The following is a 19,751-nucleotide window of genomic DNA, read 5'->3' on the forward strand; positions in this document are numbered from 1 at the left end:
GAATATTACTACTATATATTTAGTGTTTGTTACACTTACATTAATTGTAATCCAGAGACAAGCAGAACGTCATGTTAGAAAGAATCACCAATATCAGGCAGGGTAAAATCTATAGCAATGCTTTATACAGCACTGCAGGTATCTATTTCAGCTCCATGTTCCCCCTACCATATTTGAGATAAATGAATGACCTATGGGATATGTAAGAGTGTTGTACACTATACATTATATTGGGTTGATAGTGTGTTTGAACATTGTAGCTGAGAGTTGCTAAATTTATAAAGGGAATTAGACCGCAACAGTCTCATAACATAGAATCTGAATCAGGGGACCAAGTCAGAGATCAGACTCTCAGTATACAGTACACTGCTGCCATTACAACATATGGGGATAAACAAATGTTGGCTTGGATTAAAGGGGTTATCTTGGACTATGATATTGGTTACTGGGCCCTCCTACCAAACACAGTGCCGTACATTGTATAATGGTTGTGCTTAGTATTACAGCTCATCCCCATTCATTTCTCACATACCTTTTCTTTTCTATACATTTTGCATACACAGAGGTTTGTAAGTTTAAGGTTCTTTGGCCAAATTCTATTATAATTTTTTGATCATAAAATGATTACCTGCTGAAGGTTGTCCATTCTGATTTATGTCTATGTGGAAAAAATACAAATTCCTCATTAGTCATACAGAATAAATCAAGATTCATGATTGAGCAGCATTATATTTTCTACTATGATTAATATCACAGTCTGTAGCTAATGTTGCGCTTTCGTGTCTTGCTACTGGGAGATTCTTTGAAAGAGAAAAAGAATTTTAGAGTATTCTATCTATCTGTAAACATGAACGTTACAACCTGGACCTGGACCTACAGTTTTACAATATATTGATCAAAAGGATTATTTTTTATAATAATAATAATAATAATAATAATAATAATAATAATAATTATAGGTACCTTGAACTCAATGTGAACCAATAATTAATTAATTTACAAAGTGTCATGTATTTTGATCCTTATTTTTTATTCCAGTGATTTAAAATAATGTAATAATATTTTTGCATAGAGTAAGAAGTATAAAAAATTACCTTTATTAAATGGTATGTTCCATTGTATCTCTGCTAAAATATGTAAGAAAATTTACAGCATTAAAAAGGAGGCTAGAAATCTGGCAGTGCTGTTATATGCCATTATGCTATAGGGACAGACATAACCATTACAGCCAGTCACTGGTTTCAGTGGTGATATCTGCATGACCAGTGCAAAACCAATAAGGCTATAATGGTCTCATACGCATCTACAATAAATAATCACTGCAGTCCAAGTAAAAGACCAATGGGACCACTAGGGCGGTGACGTACCAGCTAATACGTTTGTTTATTTAACTCCTTCCTCTGTATATAGCGTAACATGCGCATATGTGTTCACACTTAACTGATCTTTAGTCCAATTAATAATCCAATTTTCTCTCAAAACCAGTTATCATCCTGTTTTTATAAAAGCTCCCTAATTTATTAAAGTACCCAGATCTGGAGGTGTCCAACTAAGAGGACAGGTAATGAAGAACATGTATAAATCAGAATCAAGCATACATGTTAATGGGGAAGGGGTTAAATTGTTACCAGCTATTTTATGTCTGTATAAACCTTAAATTATGTTACATGCTTAAAAAATTACCTTGAGCTGAATCCACATCCCACTTGAATCCTATTGCAATGGGCATTAATGAAATAAATAAAATTAATTGTAACATGCAGATTATATTCCCCAAAATATTCAGGTGCTACACATATGTTCTTGGTAATTGGTAAATGTTTGTCTGATCTTACAAATGATTTACAAATTTTATGTCATTGAATATTCTCAGGTGTATATCATTGAGAAGAGGCTTTAAATTAGTATTCAACAGATAGACTCTCATTGTGTCTCATTATGCCATGTTCTAAAATTTTTATCTTGTATTTTTCCATAGCAAAAAATTTAAACAAAATAAAAATATGTTACAGATTTTGTGGTTTAAAGAGAATTTTTTTTTAAATATTACCTTCTGGTGAATTTATATTCCAATTCAATCCTATTTATATATAAAACACAAATTTTCAGATAATATAACATTAGCCATGAATATTACCACTATATATTTAGTGTTTGTTACACTTACATTAATTGTAATTCAGAGACAAGCAGAACGTCATGTTAGAAAGAATCACCAATATCAAGCAGGGGAAAATGTATAGCAATGCTTTATACAGCACTGCAGGTATCTATTTCAGCTCCATGTTCCCCCTACCATGTTTGAGATAAATGAATGACCTATGGGATATGTAAGAGTGTTGTACGCTATACATTTTATTGGGTTGATTGGATTAGGATATTGATTACTGTGACCCTCCTACCAAACACAGTGCCGTACATTGTATAGTGGCTGTGCTTAGTATTACAGCTCTTCCTCATTCATTTCTCACATACCTTTTCTTTTCTATACATTTTGTATACACAGAGGTTTGTAAGTTTGAGGTTCTTTGGCCAAATTCTATTATCATTTGTCGATCATAAAATGATTACCTGCTGAAGGTTGTCCATTCTGATTTATGTCTATGTGGATACAAATACAGAATTCTCATTAGTCATACAGAATAAATCAAGATTCATGATTGACAATTATATTTTTTACTATAATTAATATCACATAGTCTGTAGCTAATGGTGCGGTCTGGCTAATGGTGCGGTATCTACAAACATGAACGTTACAACCTGGACCTGGATGTACAGTATAACAGTATACTGATCAAAAGGTTTTTTTTTAATGATTACAGGTACCCTTTAACTGTTGGTGAACCCAATGTGAACTGCTGTTCATATAATAATGACTTTACAATTATTAAGTGTTGTGTATTTTGATTCTTATTTTTTATTCCATTGATTTAAAATAATGTAATATAATTTTTGCATTGAGTAAGAAGTATAAAAATTACCTTTATTGAATGGTATGTTCCATTGTATCTCTGCTAAAATATGGAAGAAAATGTGTAGCATTAAAAAGAAGGCTAGAAAGCTGTCAGCGCTGCTATATCTACAATATTGGGATTTATTGATTGGTTGATGAGCAAACTGATTTCATTTAATGAGTTTTCTCATTGCTCCTATCAGATGTTTTATTATATCATACTATGTTATTCTACTACTTGTCCTGCAGGGATGATGCCATTATGCTATAGGGACATACATGACCATTACAGCCAGTCACTGGTGGTGATATCTGCATGACCAGCGCAAAACCAATGAGGCTATAATGGTCTCATAAGCATCTACAATAAATAATCACTGCAGTACAAGTAACAGATCAAAGGAACCACTAGGGCGGCGACGTACCAGCTAATACATGTGTTTATTTAACTCCCTCCTCTATATATAGAGTGACATGCACAGATGTGTCCACACTTAACTGATCTTCAGTCCGATTAATAACCCAAATTTCTCTCAAAACCAGTTATCATCCTGTTTTTAGAAAAGCTCCCTAATTTATTATAGTAGCCAGATCTGGAGGTGTCCAGCTAAGAGAACAGGTAATGAAGGACATGTATAAATCAGAATCAAGCATACATGTTAATGGGGAAAGGGTTAAGTTGCCACCAGCTATTTTATGTCTGTATAAACCTTACATCATGTTATATGCTTAAAAAATTACCTTGGGCCGAATCCACATCCCACTTGAATCCTATTGCAATGGGAATTAATGAATTAAATAATATTTATTATTACACATAGATTATATTTTCCAAAATAATCGGGTGCTACACATATGTTCTTTGATATACTATATCGGTAAATTATTAGGCTGCACAGATCTGTAAATAGTTGTCATGTTGTAATCTTACAGATTATTCACAAATGAAATTTCATTTAAATTCTAAGGCGTATACCTTTCAGCAGAAGCTTTAAATTAGTATTCAATAGATAAACGCTCATTGTGTCTCATTGTATCATATTCTAAAATTTCTATATCGTATTTTTCCATAGCAAAAAACAAACAAAGTAATAATTGTTACAGATATTGTGGTATAAAGAGACATTTTTAAATATTACCTTCTGGTGAATTTTTATTCCAATTCAATCCTGTTTATATATGGAAAACACATATTTATTAGATAATTTAACATTAGCTATGATAATTAGGCTCTGTTCCCACGGAGTAACGCGCCGCGCATTCTGGCACGTATACACGTGTCAGAGTGTGAGCGCTCAAAACAGATCTCATTCACTTCAATGTGTGCCGACTCACGCGCAATACACATTGAAATCAATGGGTTACAAATCCTGCCATTGATTTCAATGTGTAGCACCCGTAAACCAGCACACATTGAAGTGCTCACACTCTGAAACCTGTATACGTGTCTGAATGCACGGCAAGTTACTCCGTGGGAATGGAGCCTTAATACTATATTTCTAGTGTTGGGTACACTTACATTAAATACTAATAATGATAAGAAAATACTAACAATTGTTAGAGTGTAGTATAAAGAGAAATAGAAAAATATTACCTTCTGGTGGATTTATATTCCAATTAAATCCTATTTATATATGGAAAACACAAATCCATCAGATAACTTAACATAAGCTATGAATATTATTAATATATTCTTAATGATTGTTACACTTACAATGCCTTAAAGTCAATTTTCATTGTTCTTATTAATGTTGTTTTTACAGGCCACTATTTATTTCTAATTTCCGCCTTGAATACCTTAAATGTCTTAATGATCTAAAAAGACATGATGTGTTGTCCATGTCCTAAAAACTACTTGTATGATGTATAGTGACTGGTCACTCATATTGTCTTATATACATAGGCGGCTCTACTTAGTGATTGATTATTATTGCTTATATGAAGATTTCTGTCCAGCACAAAGAGGTTCTGCCCACTGGACTCCTTTTGATAGTAGAAGCAGGATTCACACACGCAAAAAACACTTTTTCACATATAAAATAGGGTGAGCATTATATATCAATCTGCTCTATAACAACATGTCAGTTTTTAAAAATAAATCCAACATTGTATCACTTTATCTATATACCCAATTAGTTAGTAAATGTTATATATAATTTATACAAGACTGTAAAATGTTACCTGCTTCAAAGTTCACTTCCCATTGTTTGTCTGTTAGAATTAAAAAGATATAATGTGTATACTGTAGGTCTGTCCATTATATCATGGTAAGTACAGTCAAAACTTTACATTGTTTTTATACATCTACAGTCTTTGGACTTTGCAATTACTGGAGAACATTGGAACTGAGTATAATAATTCATGTTTTGGATTATCCTTGCATATGCCTGGTTCACATCTGCGTTCGGTATTCCATTCAGGGAGTCCGCTTGAGGACCCCCCTCCCCCCGAACGGAATAAATATATAGCCTTTTATGCTGTCATGCTTAGAAAGTGTATATAAACATTTAGTAACTGAAAATGTGGTAAAACATGCAGAAATAACTGATATGGTTTGGTCAAAGTGTGTGGATAAAATCTCGCCCACTATGCTGCCCTTGTGTCCACTGTGATACATGTTAGATTTATGCTGGCCAAATCTGATGATTTAGGTGGGACTGACTGGCCATCTAATATGAATGGCAATATCCTAACTCTGAAGGCAGATAATGGTGGAGAGAAGAATCAGAGAGTTAGATGTAAATCATGCTTGATCCTTCAGTTCTTAGGATGATAAATTGTCACCAAATGTGTTTGGCAGCATCTTACTCCCGGCCTAGAATTTAGAACACATGCATATGAGGCCAAACCTAGTATCCATATGTATCAAGAGACCATTAAGAATAGGTGTTGGATGACTGACTATGTTATTAGATGCACTTTTTGCCATGAGCACATAATATGCTCATTTATAGCTGCCCAGAGAATGATAGGATATGCTTTAAACATCAATAACAGGTCATTCCTCTGCATTCTGCATGATTGATGTGTTACATGATTATACAGGTTGAAATAAGATGCATGTCAATCAAATCCAACCTCAGACCTAAATGTATAGTCGAAAGGAAGACACATAGACTGTAGGACACCATCTTTACTGTAGACCTCCCTTTAATTGTGTTGACCCTGTGAACGTTCCTGGCTTTCCTACACCTGTTACCAGCACAGGATAATACCATTACTATAGGTTGACATTGATTATGATACATGCATTATGTCATACATACAACCTCTGTAAGTAAGTAATTTCCTAATGTAAAAGCTGATTCACCTACAAATTAAAGTTTCATTATTGTGGCCCATACAATGGCTAAGAGCTAAGGCTTCAAACTGCTGAATAAAAGTGATATTTGTTCAAGATTTTACAGCAGCATCATTATTACCTGCTGGCTTGAAGATGTCCCAATTGATTCCTATCAAAAAATGAAAAAAAAAAAAAAAATGAAACTTTTACAAAAGTATAAAAACAATTGCCTAGATGGACTAATTGGTCTTAGCCAACTAAGTGGCCAAAATGCACCTCAGTGTGGAATATTTTGGGCACATGATGGTTCATTTCAGCTCCCGTGGAATCTAGGTAGGCCAGGGTGACATGTTTACTATATGTCATGCCAAAAAACGGTCATGGGTTGTAACAGAAATATGCCAGCCAATAGCGGGTGTAAATTTTAGTTCAGGCACACAAATTATTAAGAGGCCATCTGTGTGAGGGAATGAATTAAGACTTAGGAGAGGCGCCTGGGAGGGAAGAGGGAGGCAATATACTATATGGGCTGCACTGCTACAATTTTCTAAAAAGGCTCCAATTTGTAAAGAAACATGGAAATATTACCTGTTTCTGTATTCAGATCCCATTTCACGTCTGTTAAAACATGGAGTAAAAAAAAATTGTGAGGTTTTTATAAGTACAGTACATAGCTTGTTATCATTTCCATTACGTGAATGGGCTATATAACAGTGTAACCTATTCGTATGTTGGTCGATTTGAGCCCAGGACTCCGGCACTGCCAGATAACAGTACTAACAGCTGAACCACCAAGTTGCCTATCATGGTCTAATAAAAACGTTATGTAGCTCCCTATATAATATAACATGTATGTCAATTTCATGTGGTTCTCAAAGTCTTTGATTATAGCTATTGAAGTGCCAAGTACCAAATTTATTAAGAATCAATGAAGTCCAAAGATCACATAATACCATGGAAATGCCAATTGTACATATGAAGGTGACAGGTGAACAACTGCTACTTTATTGGATTATGAGTTTCTTGGACAAGCTGGCCATTTTAGCAAACCTGATGAGCAGTTCACTCACGAAATGTGTAATACAATAAAGAAGTGCATGTTCTCCATCACCTCATCACACGATTGGAATATCTCTTGTCCAGCAAAGCAATCCATGGCTTTATTTGTCTTGTAGACATTGATTGCATGAACCATATTAGATGTTTTCTCCACCAGGACTGGATGTGGTTCAGCTATAGATCTATACTCTACTTGCTGATTGAAGTGTTGTGCGCAACATCAAAAGATCAGCCTTTCAACTTTGGTGTGCGTTCCGTGGTAAGAGATCTCTCTTATAAGAACATACTACTTAATAGGACCTCCTTCACCATTTTTTATTAACTCATAGATCTAAAGTTATTGAGACTCCAAGTTACTTGTGTGTGCTATCTGTCATAGACCTTTTCAATGATATACAAGGGTTGTCTCAGGATTGACTGCAGGTTACCTGAGTTTGGTAGTCGATGACTTAAGTGTGTTAGAAGAATGCTCTGGAATTCATATAAGGAGATGAGGTCAAATGATTCAGATGATGGACCGTGACTTTTTGCTGTTATTCCATTGCTTGTAGAGGATTCATAATAGTCCAGTCCTTTCTTCTTCACTGCTATCATTGTGCCCCCTTCTTCATCGGTGATTTCTTTATCATGAATGCCAGCTCCACAAAGTGAAGAAGACTATAGATAGAAATTTAAGAAGATATCATAAGACTCTTGGATCAAGACAAAGATATTATTTTAAATACGATGATATTGTATCTCACCATTTCGTAAGGTCCAGATCCAATAACATTTTCCTTCTGGTTTGAGCAACCGGGAGGACAAATAACTCTAGAAGGATTAAGTTGTAAGATAATAATCAGACCACACAGCAGATGTTATAGATATCATTTCACTTTAAGATGTGTGGAGACTATTGACATCCCCCTATAGTGCTAGACTAGTACTTACAAGCTGACTTTGGCAGGTAGTTGATCACCTCTAAAATCACAGTGTCCACCAACTAAAGAAAAAGATGGAAACCTATTAAAACAGAGTGTAACTAAAAGAAAGACTTGATTCTTACAGACACAAAGACAACAGGACTGTAAAGTTGACTTCATACCGTCAGACATGTCTGGATCAATTTCATCTTCTCCAGATTATTATTTAGATCTTACAGAATCATTAATCATGAGATAAAATTCTAGATGTTTTAACATCCTTAGAAGACATGCAAGGGGATTTACTTCGACATTTCAAAAGCCACCAATAAATTCAAAAATATTGGAGGAAGATCAACACAATATAAAGGTGCAGAGCTGTGATTTGGTTCTCCAAAGTATTAAAGGGTTAACTCTTTAAAACAACAGCAAAACCTTCATTGCTCCAATAGCTCAATTGCATATTGACGAAAATGGTGATATTTCAGCAACTGAGGCATCAATTCACAAGGGGATTGATTCGAGTGACACTATCTACAGTATCTGTGGGGTTGGGTTGATATACTGGGTTCTGGTGTAAGACTCCTTTAAGGTGTATTGACTGCAGGTTACCTGAGTTTGGTAGCTGTTCAGCAGATTGTTTATGAAGAATGTTCTGGAATTCATATAAGGAGATGACTACAAATGATTCAGATGATGGACCGTGGCTTTTTGTTGTTATTCCATTTCTTGTAGATGATTCATAGAAGTCCAGTCCTGGCTTCTTCATTACTACCATTTTGCCCCCTTCTGTGGGAATTTTTCCAGCATGGTTTCCAGCTGCACATACTGAAGAATCCTATAAATTATAATTAAAATATACAGATATAACATAACATAATTCTTGGACCAAGACACAGATATTGTTTTGAATACTCCATTGAATTATATCTCACCGGATGATAAATTTCAGTTCCTATAACAATGTTCTTCTGTGTGTCGCAGCCCGGAGGACAAACAACACTATAAAGAATGACATTACAACATCATAGTGATATGTATTGGACCAAGCAGCAGATCTTGCACATTGATTTAACTTTTTAATATTTACAAACCAATGAAATACACCTATAGATATAGCAGTCAGCTATCACTTACATGGTGACTTGGGCAGGTAGTTGTTTGGCTGTGGAAGCGCAGTTTGCTTTAACTGAAAAAAAAAAAAAAAAGAAAGATGGAAACTATTTAAGCAAAACGGAACTTCTTTAATTCTTACATTCTTACATGGGTCTAAGGTTGTCATTTTATGTATCTGAACAATGTTGGAAAAAGGATTACGTAGTCCATATTGACTTTGATTTTTTAAAGATCTTCAGCAGAAAACAATAACTTTCCATATCTGCAGCCCCATCTCATTGCATGTCTTTTATGCCTACTGTGCTTGTGCTTATGCACTGTACGCGCAGTCACTTCGGGTTTGGGACGAACATACAGCGCATGCTCTGCCGCCCATCTTTATTATATTCCTACAGGAGTGAACAGCACATGTGCAGGATTTGGATCCAGCTGAAGACAGAGGTGGCTGCAAGGCAGTGAAGGGGATAATGGAAGAGCTAATCTGCATAAAGGAACGGCGCAGGAGGCGGCAACACCAGTATGACACTGTGGTGCTCGGAGCACGGGGAACGCTCCCTGTTCTCCCTGAGCTTCATTTACATATTTGCCAAAAGTGATATATTTCAAAAACGGCTGCGAGTAATAGAGAAAGAGAGGGAGGACTAGAATAGCCTTTCTAAAGACTATTCCAATGTGTGGTTACTTAAAAAATCTTAAAATCCAAACTGATAGACTCCCTTTAATTCCTGCATTACCACCTCCTCTCTGCTTTTTTTCAGACTTCATCTTGATTTTTTGTTTTCTCCTGCTTAATCTCCCTTGATACACTGCTATCCATCCCATGTTACAGTACAGCACGGAATACCCTATTACAGCACACAGGAAACTTTAGGCTTGGATGGAGTGACCCTTTAAGTGCCAGATTCTGAAAGTCATGGGTAATGGTCATAATATCTGAACTGGAACTATAGGGTTTCACCTTGTTATACATTTACTAGGGGATCAAATTTTTTATGTTCACATGAATGTGGAATGTGTCTAACATGCAACCCCTTGGCTCCAGAAGGCTAGTTTACAGGTATACATGACATATAGTATGATTAGATGCTAATATAGGCAGAATTCCTATTCACGCCATAATGCTACAACTCACGCATTTGTTAAGATATAAATATCTTACTGAAGGTAATGATCATTTTAGTAGGTTTTAAAAGGTTGAATAAAATATATATTGTAAATGTTTGCTGTATCATGTATACCTTTTTGAGTGGAAGCACCTAAATTCATTCCTGTCACGATATAAAGGAAAGTGGAAAAGTGTCAATAGGTTAACTTTTACATCTTAGAAACACAGTAGACAAAGCCTAAGGCTAAGGCCCCACGGGCACTAAAGCGCTGCGGGAAGAGCTGCTGCGTGAATGCATTGTGGTTCTTTCCGCAGCACTTTTAAGAGAAAGTTCGCAGAGTTTTCCTCTGCGGACTTTCTCTTAACATTATATCTATGGGAAAGTCGCCGGCGTTTCCGTAGATATAATTGACCATGCTGCGATTTGCAAAGCCGCAACGGCTTTGCAAATCGCAGCGTGTCCACAATGCAATCTTTTCCGCAAAGTCGGGATGGGATTTGTATGAATCCCATCCACTTTGCCTGCACTCTACAATGCTGCGATTTTTCCCGCAGCGTCTCCGCTGCAGGCAAATTGTGGCATTTATGGTCCGTGGGGCCCCGGCCTAAAACTTCCCCCCATTGGTTAGATATTTATGGTCTATCTTAAGATTAGGCTATAATAAATATATAATAATACACAAATTCCTAGACAACCCATTTAATATTTTTCACTGAATAGCCGATAATAAGTTTATTTTTTTATCTCCTTTCTCATGTTTGTCTACACAATAACTTGTACAGTTGAGCCCAATTTACCCCAATACCACAACACACTACAAATAGCCCTGGAAAATTGGAAATCACACCTCCCACTGGGTGACAGAAAAAAAAAAAACACAGATAGGATAGTTAGCTGATCAGTTTGTGATAATCTGTTGCTAATTTGTGTTGCTTTTAGAAAATCTGCTTAACGTATAGTATCCATATCTATGCTTAACAAATCAAAATGAAAGAATAGGTAGTGAAGGATACATCAGTATATCAGAATCAAGCAAACATGCTAAGGAGGAGGAGGGGTAAGTTGTGAAGGATTTAGGCTAGCAGTTATTTGTCTGTGAGCTGCAAGTTAAATTCTAAAAAATTACCTTCTGGTGAATTCACATCCAACTTGAATTCTATTGGAATTGGAATGTACAAATTCATTAAAGCTAATAGTATCATACAGGTTATAGTTCTCAAATAATAAGATATTGCCCATATATCTTTAAATGTAACACATTATTCTCATTGTAAACTCATTATTAAACTGTTTAGCTCTGTACATGGTGGTCGGCTGCTCAAACTGATTTTTTTTTTGCAAATTACATTTCCTTGAAAATTTCCAGTCCTTTGAGCATAAACATTAAATATTTGTTCTATTGTGTCATTTTCTAAAATTTGTATTCATCTTGTATTTTTCCATCGGATGAGTATAACTATAAAAGACATCTAGTAATTGTTACAGTGTAACTATATACAGCGTATAGTGTAAAGAGAAATGTAAAAAAAAAAAAAAAAAAAAAAATTACGGGGGAATTTAAATTACAGTGATGGTAATCTTCTTACTGGTGGGTGTATTTGTGAGTTATCCACTCCCTTCTGGTCCTTAGCTGTGTCATGTGACCAGCAATTAGACTCTGCAGCAGACAGCTTCTTATGTGTGGACAGGTTTGTCTCTCATTTATGTCAGTCTCATAGAAATAAACACAAAAACTGACTTCGTGGTTACACAAGAGTAGCTGTGATGTCTGGCGAGTCTAATTGCTGATCACATGACATGGCTGAGGACTAGAAGGAAATTGAAAACTTACAAATACAGCCACCAGTAAGAAGATTACCTTCACTACATGTGCCTTTCTAACAGGCCAGAGAATAAAACTTTGTGTGTGAATGCTACATTAAATCCGGTTTATATATGTTTAATATACAAATTCATCAGATAATTTAATATAAACTATAGATTTTCAGTATCTTTAGTGTTTTTTTACACTTATATTGCCTTTTAATATCAATTTTAAAAAGGACCTTAAACCACAAATCCATCTCTCTACATTATTTAATAGTCACTGCTCCACTGATTCTGAAACAGTAGGAATTTTACCTCTAGCTCTGCCATTCCCAATTAATTGATGAGTTAGTTATGATTAGAGATGAGCGAACACTGTTCGGATCAGCCGATCTGAACAGTACACCCCCATAGAAATGAATGGAAGCACCTGGCACGCAGACTTTCCTGGCGGCCGGCCGCTTAACCCCCAGCGTGCTGGCCGCTTCCATTCATTTTTATGGGAGCGTGCTGTGAGCGTGCTGTTCAGAACGGCTGTTCCGAACAGTGTTCGATCATCTCTAGTTATGATGTCTGATATTCTATTTAGTCTCTGTACTGTCAGGAGGGGGATGTCGGGCAGGAGCAGACAAGGGGTGTGATTCTGAGCTCTGACACTGGCTGCCTCTGATTGGAGCTCTGAATCCCACCCCCTGCCTGACACCGCGCATCGGACATTAGAGCACCTTAATAGCATATAAGGCACCAAAATTATCTGTGCTTGTTGCTCAGGAAAGGAGGGGGGATAGAGAAAAAATTCTAACTATGCTGGAATTAGTGAAGCGGAGCCTATTAACAGATACTAAGAACATGACTTGGTGGAGGTGGTGAAAGGTCCTCTTTAAGTGCACTTAATAAATCAATATTTTCATATTTCTTTTACTTCTAATTTTTGCCCTGAATACCAAAGGACTTGATGATCTATTTTCACACAATCCATATGTTGTCCTTGACCTAAAAACTACTTGTATGATATATAGTGACTGACTACCACAATCATATGAAATATTACCATGGGTGTCAGGTCATACATCCCTGTTATTTCTATGCCTGGAAGTCCAGTAGGCGGTTCTACTTAGTGATTAAACAATATATAAAGATTGCTGTCCAGCACAAAGAGGGTCTGCCCACTGGACTCCTATTTACAGTAGAAGCAGGATTTTTCATATATAACATACAAAATATGGCACCTCTTTTACTACAACATTATATATCAATCTGCTCTATAACAACATGACAGTTTCAGTTTTAAAAAAATCCAACGTTTTATCACTTTATCTATATACGCAATTAGTCAGTAAGAGTTGTATATACTTTATACAAGACTGTAAAATGTTACCTGCTTCAAAGTTCACATCCCATTGTTTGTCTGTTAGGATTAAAAAGATATAATGTGTATACTGTAGGTCTGTCCATTATAGCATGCTAACTATAGTCAAAACTTTACATTGTTTATATACATCTACAGTCTTTGGTCTTCAGTTACTGGGGAACATTGGAACTGAGTATAAGAATAATTCATGTCTTGGGTTATCTTTGCTTATATGCTCTGTAGTGCTTATAAAGTGTATATAAGTGAAATCTTGTCCCCTATACTGATACTGTACAAAACAGTGAGTACTGCCCTTGTGTCCCCTGCATAAAGGTGATGATACATGTTGGGTTTATGTTGGCCAAACCTGATGATTTAGGTGGGACTGACTGGTCCTCTAATGGGTATGGCAATGTCCTTACTCTGAAGGCAAATGTTGGGGGAGAGAAGAATCAGAGAGTTAGATGTAAATCATGCTTGATCCTTTAGTTCTTAGGGTTGATAAACAGTCTCCAAAAGTACTTGGCAGCACCTTACTCCTGGCCTAGAATTTAGAACACATGCATCCTTGGCCAAACCTAAGTATCCATATGTATCAAGGGGTCAGGAAGAATAGGTGCTGGATGATTAACTATGTTATTAGATGCACTTTTTGCCATGAGCACATATAATGCACATTTATAGCTGCCCAGAGAATGATAGGCAATGCTTTAAATATCAATAACAGGTCATTCCTTTGCATTCTGCATCATTGAAGTGTTACATGATTATACAAGTTGAAATAAGATGCATGTCCATCAAATCCAACCTCTCTCAGACCTAATTGTTTAGTCCAAAGAAAGACACATGCACCTTAGGATATCATCTTTACTATAGACCTCCCTTTAATTGTGTTGACCCTGTGAATGTTCCTGGCTTTCCTGGACTCATTACCAATTATTAATATACATCGATATTCATTATGATACATGTATTATGTCATACATGTAATCTCTGTAAGTGCAATGTAAAAGCTGATTCAACTCCAAGTTAAAGTGTCACTATTGTGGCCCATACAATGGCTACGAGCTAAGGCTTCAAACTGCTGAATGAAAGTGACATTTGTTCTAAATTTTATGGCAGCATCATTATTACCTGCTGGCTTGAAGAGGTCCCAATCGATTCCTATCAATGAAATAAAAAAAGAAAAAAACAAATATATCATTGGTAGAAAAGGGAAACTTTTACAAAAGCATAAAAACAATGGCTAGATGGACTAATTGGGCTTAGCCAAGTAGGTGGCCAAAAACGCACCTAAGCTTGGAATATTTCGGGCACATGAGGATGCATTTCAGGTCCTGTGGAATCTAGGCAGGCCAGGGTGTCAGGTTTATTATACGTCATGCTAGAAAACGGTCATGGTGTAACAGAAATATATGCCAGCCAATAGTGGGCGTAAATTTTAGTTCAGGCACACAAATTATTAAGAGGCCATCTGTGTGGGGGAATGAATTAAGAATTAGGAGAGGCGCCTGGGATGGAAGGGAGGAGGCAATATACTGTACGGACTGCACTGCTACAATGTTTATATAGACTGGTATGCTGCACTGTGGAAACCAAAGGGGACAGAAGAGGGAATTTCTTTAGCACACATTTAGTTTACATGAAGCCTCATTCTCATAATATAAGTGGATAAATTAAAAATAGACAACCCCTTTATCCAGGGGCATAACTACCTTAGAGGCAGCGGAGGCGGCTGCCACAGGGCCCGCTACTGCTGCGTTTTTTTAATAGGCCGTTATGGGCCCTATTTACTTGCCGATCCTGGCAGGGCCGGGATCAGCAAGTGACACCGCTGGCCCCACAAATACTATCATTATACTCGGGGGTCTTTGCAGACCCCCGAATATAATGATCGGTGGACCAGGAGAGGTAAGGGAACGTAAAAAATACTGTTACTTACCTCTCCACGATCCTGCCAGGCCTCCTTCCTGACATCCTTTCTGATGTCTCTGACGTAACATGAACCCGGCCTGCGTCCTGGGTCATGTGACGTCTGACATCATTTCAGAAGGACGGCAGCGGAGAAAACAGCGTAGGAGCCAGGGACAGGTAAGAAACAGTAATTTTTTATGTTTTTATTCCCCCGGGTCTCAGATTATTATACTCTGGGGTCTGAAAAGACCCCAGAGTATAATAATTGTTTATGGGTGTCCACTATGGGGTATAATACTGTGTGCAGGGGCCAGTAAGGGACATAATACTGTGTGCAGGGGCCAGTAAGGGGCATAATACTGTGTGCAGGGGCCAGTAAGGGACATAATACTGTGTGCAGGGGCCAGTAAGGGACATAATACTGTGTGCAGGGGCCAGTAAGGGGCATAATACTGTGTGCAGGGGCCAGTAAGGGACATAATACTGTGTGCAGGGGCCACTATGGGGCATAATACTGTGTGCAGGGGCCACTAAGGGACATAATAGAGTGTGGAGGAGGGGGCCAGTCAAGGTCTTCGACGTCGGTGTCGGTTGGAGGGGGGGGCCCCATGTCAAAAGTTCGCCATGGGGCCCAGCCATTCCTAGTTACGCCACTGCTTTTAACGGTACTTTTTGCATAACTGAGTAGTGCAAGTGTGTTTATGAAGATCTGTATAAATGCTATTAATGACTAGAGATGAGCGAACAGTGTTCTATCGAACACATGTTCGATCGGATATCAGGGTGTTCGCCATGTTCGAATCGAATCGAACACCACGTGGTAAAGTGCGCCAAAATTCGATTCCCCTCCCACCTTCCCTGGCGCCTTTTTTGCACCAATAACAGCGCAGGGGAGGTGGGACAGGAACTACGACACCGGGGGCATTGAAAAAAATTGGAAAAAGTCATTGGCTGCCGAAATCAGGTGACCTCCATTTTAGACGAATAGTGGATTTCAAATCCGGGTCATATGAGAATGTGAACTTTGTGACTATGAGACAGGGATAGCTGTACAGGCAGGGATAGCTAGGGATAACCTTTATTTAGGGGGGAATGTTATTAAAAATAACTTTTTGGGGCTCTATCGGGTGTGTAATTGTGATTTTTGTGAGATAAACTTTTTCCCATAGGGATGCATTGGCCAGCGCTGATTGGCCGAATTCCGTACTCTGGCCAATCAGTGCTGGCCAATGCATTCTATTAGCTTGATGAAGCAGAGTGTGCACAAGGGTTCAAGCGCACCCTCGGCTCTGATGTAGCAGAGCCGAGGCTGCACAAGGGTTCAAGCGCACCCTCGGCTCTGATGTAGGAGAGCCGAGGGTGCACTTGAACCCTTGTGCACCCTTTTCTGCTACATCAGAGCCGAGGGTGCGCTTGAACCCTTGTGCACACTCTGCTTCATCAAGCTAATAGAATGCATTGGCCAGCGCTGATTGGCCAATGTATTCTATTAGCCTGATGAAGTAGAGCTGAATGTGTGTGCTAAGCACACACATTCAGCTCTACTTCATCGGGCTAATAGAATGCATTGGCCAGCGCTGATTGGCCAGAGTACGGAACTCGACCAATCAGCGCTGGCTCTGCTGGAGGAGGCGGAGTCTAAGATCGCTCCACACCAGTCTCCATTCAGGTCCGACCTTAGACTCCGCCTCCTCCGGCAGAGCCAGCGCTGATTGGCCGAAGGCTGGCCAATGCATTCCTATGCGAATGCAGACTTAGCAGTGCTGAGTCAGTTTTGCTCAACTACACATCTGATGCACACTCGGCACTGCTACATCAGATGTAGCAATCTGATGTAGCAGAGCCGAGGGTGCACTAGAACCCCTGTGCAAACTCAGTTCACGCTAATAGAATGCATTGGCCAGCGTTGATTGGCCAATGCATTCTATTAGCCCGATGAAGTAGAGCTGAATGTGTGTGCTAAGCACACACATTCAGCACTGCTTCATCACGCCAATACAATGCATTAGCCAGTGCTGATTGGCCAGAGTACGGAATTCGGCCAATCAGCGCTGGCTCTGCTGGAGGAGGCGGAGTCTAATGTCGGACCTGAATGGAGACTGGTGTGGAGCGATCTTAGACTCCGCCTCCTCCAGCAGAGCCAGCGCTGATTGGTCGAGTTCCGTACTCTGGCCAATCAGCGCTGGCCAATGCATTCTATTAGCCCGATGAAGTAGAGCTGAATGTGTGTGCTTAGCACACACATTCAGCTCTACTTCATCAGGCTAATAGAATACATTGGCCAATCAGCGCTGGCCAATGCATTCTATTAGCTTGATGAAGCAGAGTGTGCACAAGGGTTCAAGCGCACCCTCGGCTCTGATGTAGCAGAGCTGAGGGTGCACAAGGGTTCAAGTGCACCCTCGGCTCTCCTACATCAGAGCCGAGGGTGCGCTTGAACCCTTGTGCAGCCTCAGCTCTGCTACATCAGAGCCGAGGGTGCGCTTGAACCCTTGTGCACACTCTGCTTCATCAAGCTAATAGAATGCATTGGCCAGCGCTGATTGGCCAGAGTACGGAATTCGGCCAATCAGCGCTGGCTCTGCTGGAGGAGGCGGAGTCTAAGATCGCTCCACACCAGTCTCCATTCAGGTCCGACCTTAGACTCCGCCTCCTCCAGCAGAGCCAGCGCTGGCCAATGCATTCTATTAGCGTGAACTGAGTTTGCACAGGGGTTCTAGTGCACCCTCGGCTCTGCTACATCAGATTGCTACATCTGATGTAGCAGTGCCGAGTGTGCATCAGATGTGTAGTTGAGCAAAACTGACTCAGCACTGCTAAGTCTGCATTCGCATAGGAATGCATTGGCCAGCCTTCGGCCAATCAGCGCTGGCTCTGCCGGAGGAGGCGGAGTCTAAGGTCGGACCTGAATGGAGACTGGTGTGGAGCGATCTTAGACTCCGCCTCCTCCAGCAGAGCCAGCGCTGATTGGCCGAATTCCGTACTCTGGCCAATCAGCACTGGCTAATGCATTGTATTGGCGTGATGAAGCAGTGCTGAATGTGTGTGCTTAGCACACACATTCAGCTCTACTTCATCGGGCTAATAGAATGCATTGGCCAGCGCTGATTGGCCGAATTCCGTACTCTGGCCAATCAGCACTGGCTAATGCATTGTATTGGCGTGATGAAGCAGTGCTGAATGAGTGTGCTTAGCACACACATTCAGCTCTACTTCATCGGGCTAATAGAATGCATTGGCCAATCAGCGCTGGCCAATGCATTCTATTAGCGTGAACTGAGTTTGCACAGGGGTTCTAGTGCACCCTCGGCTCTGCTACATCAGATTGCTACATCTGATGTAGCAGTGCCGAGTGTGCATCAGATGTGTAGTTGAGCAAAACTGACTCAGCACTGCTAAGTCTGCATTCGCATAGGAATGCATTGGCCAGCCTTCGGCCAATCAGCGCTGGCTCTGCCGGAGGAGGCGGAGTCTAAGGTCGGACCTGAATGGAGACTGGTGTGGAGCGATCTTAGACTCCGCCTCCTCCAGCAGAGCCAGCGCTGATTGGCCCAATTCCGTACTCTGGCCAATCAGCGCTGGCCAATGCATTCTATTAGCTTGATGAAGCAGAGTGTGCACAAGGGTTCAAGCGCACCCTCGGCTCTGATGTAGCAGAGCTGAGGCTGCACAAGGGTTCAAGCGCACCCTCGGCTCTGATGTAGGAGAGCCGAGGGTGCACTTGAACCCTTGTGCACCCTCAGCTCTGCTACATCAGAGCCGAGGGTGCGCTTGAACCCTTGTGCACACTCTGCTTCATCAAGCTAATAGAATGCATTGGCCAGCGCTGATTGGCCAATGTATTCTATTAGCCTGATGAAGTAGAGCTGAATGTGTGTGCTAAGCACACACATTCAGCTCTACTTCATCGGGCTAATAGAATGCATTGGCCAATCAGCGCTGGCCAATGCATTCTATTAGCGTGAACTGAGTTTGCACAGGGGTTCTAGTGCACCCTCGGCTCTGCTACATCAGATTGCTACATCTGATGTAGCAGTGCCGAGTGTGCATCAGATGTGTAGTTGAGCAAAACTGACTCAGCACTGCTAAGTCTGCATTCGCATAGGAATGCATTGGCCAGCCTTCGGCCAATCAGCGCTGGCTCTGCCGGAGGAGGCGGAGTCTAAGGTCGGACCTGAATGGAGACTGGTGTGGAGCTATCTTAGACTCCGCCTCCTCCAGCAGAGCCAGCGCTGATTGGTCGAGTTCCGTACTCTGGCCA

This window comes from Leptodactylus fuscus, chromosome 9 (genome assembly GCF_031893055.1).
Source record: "Leptodactylus fuscus isolate aLepFus1 chromosome 9, aLepFus1.hap2, whole genome shotgun sequence".
In the NCBI taxonomy this organism is placed as follows: domain Eukaryota; kingdom Metazoa; phylum Chordata; class Amphibia; order Anura; family Leptodactylidae; genus Leptodactylus; species Leptodactylus fuscus.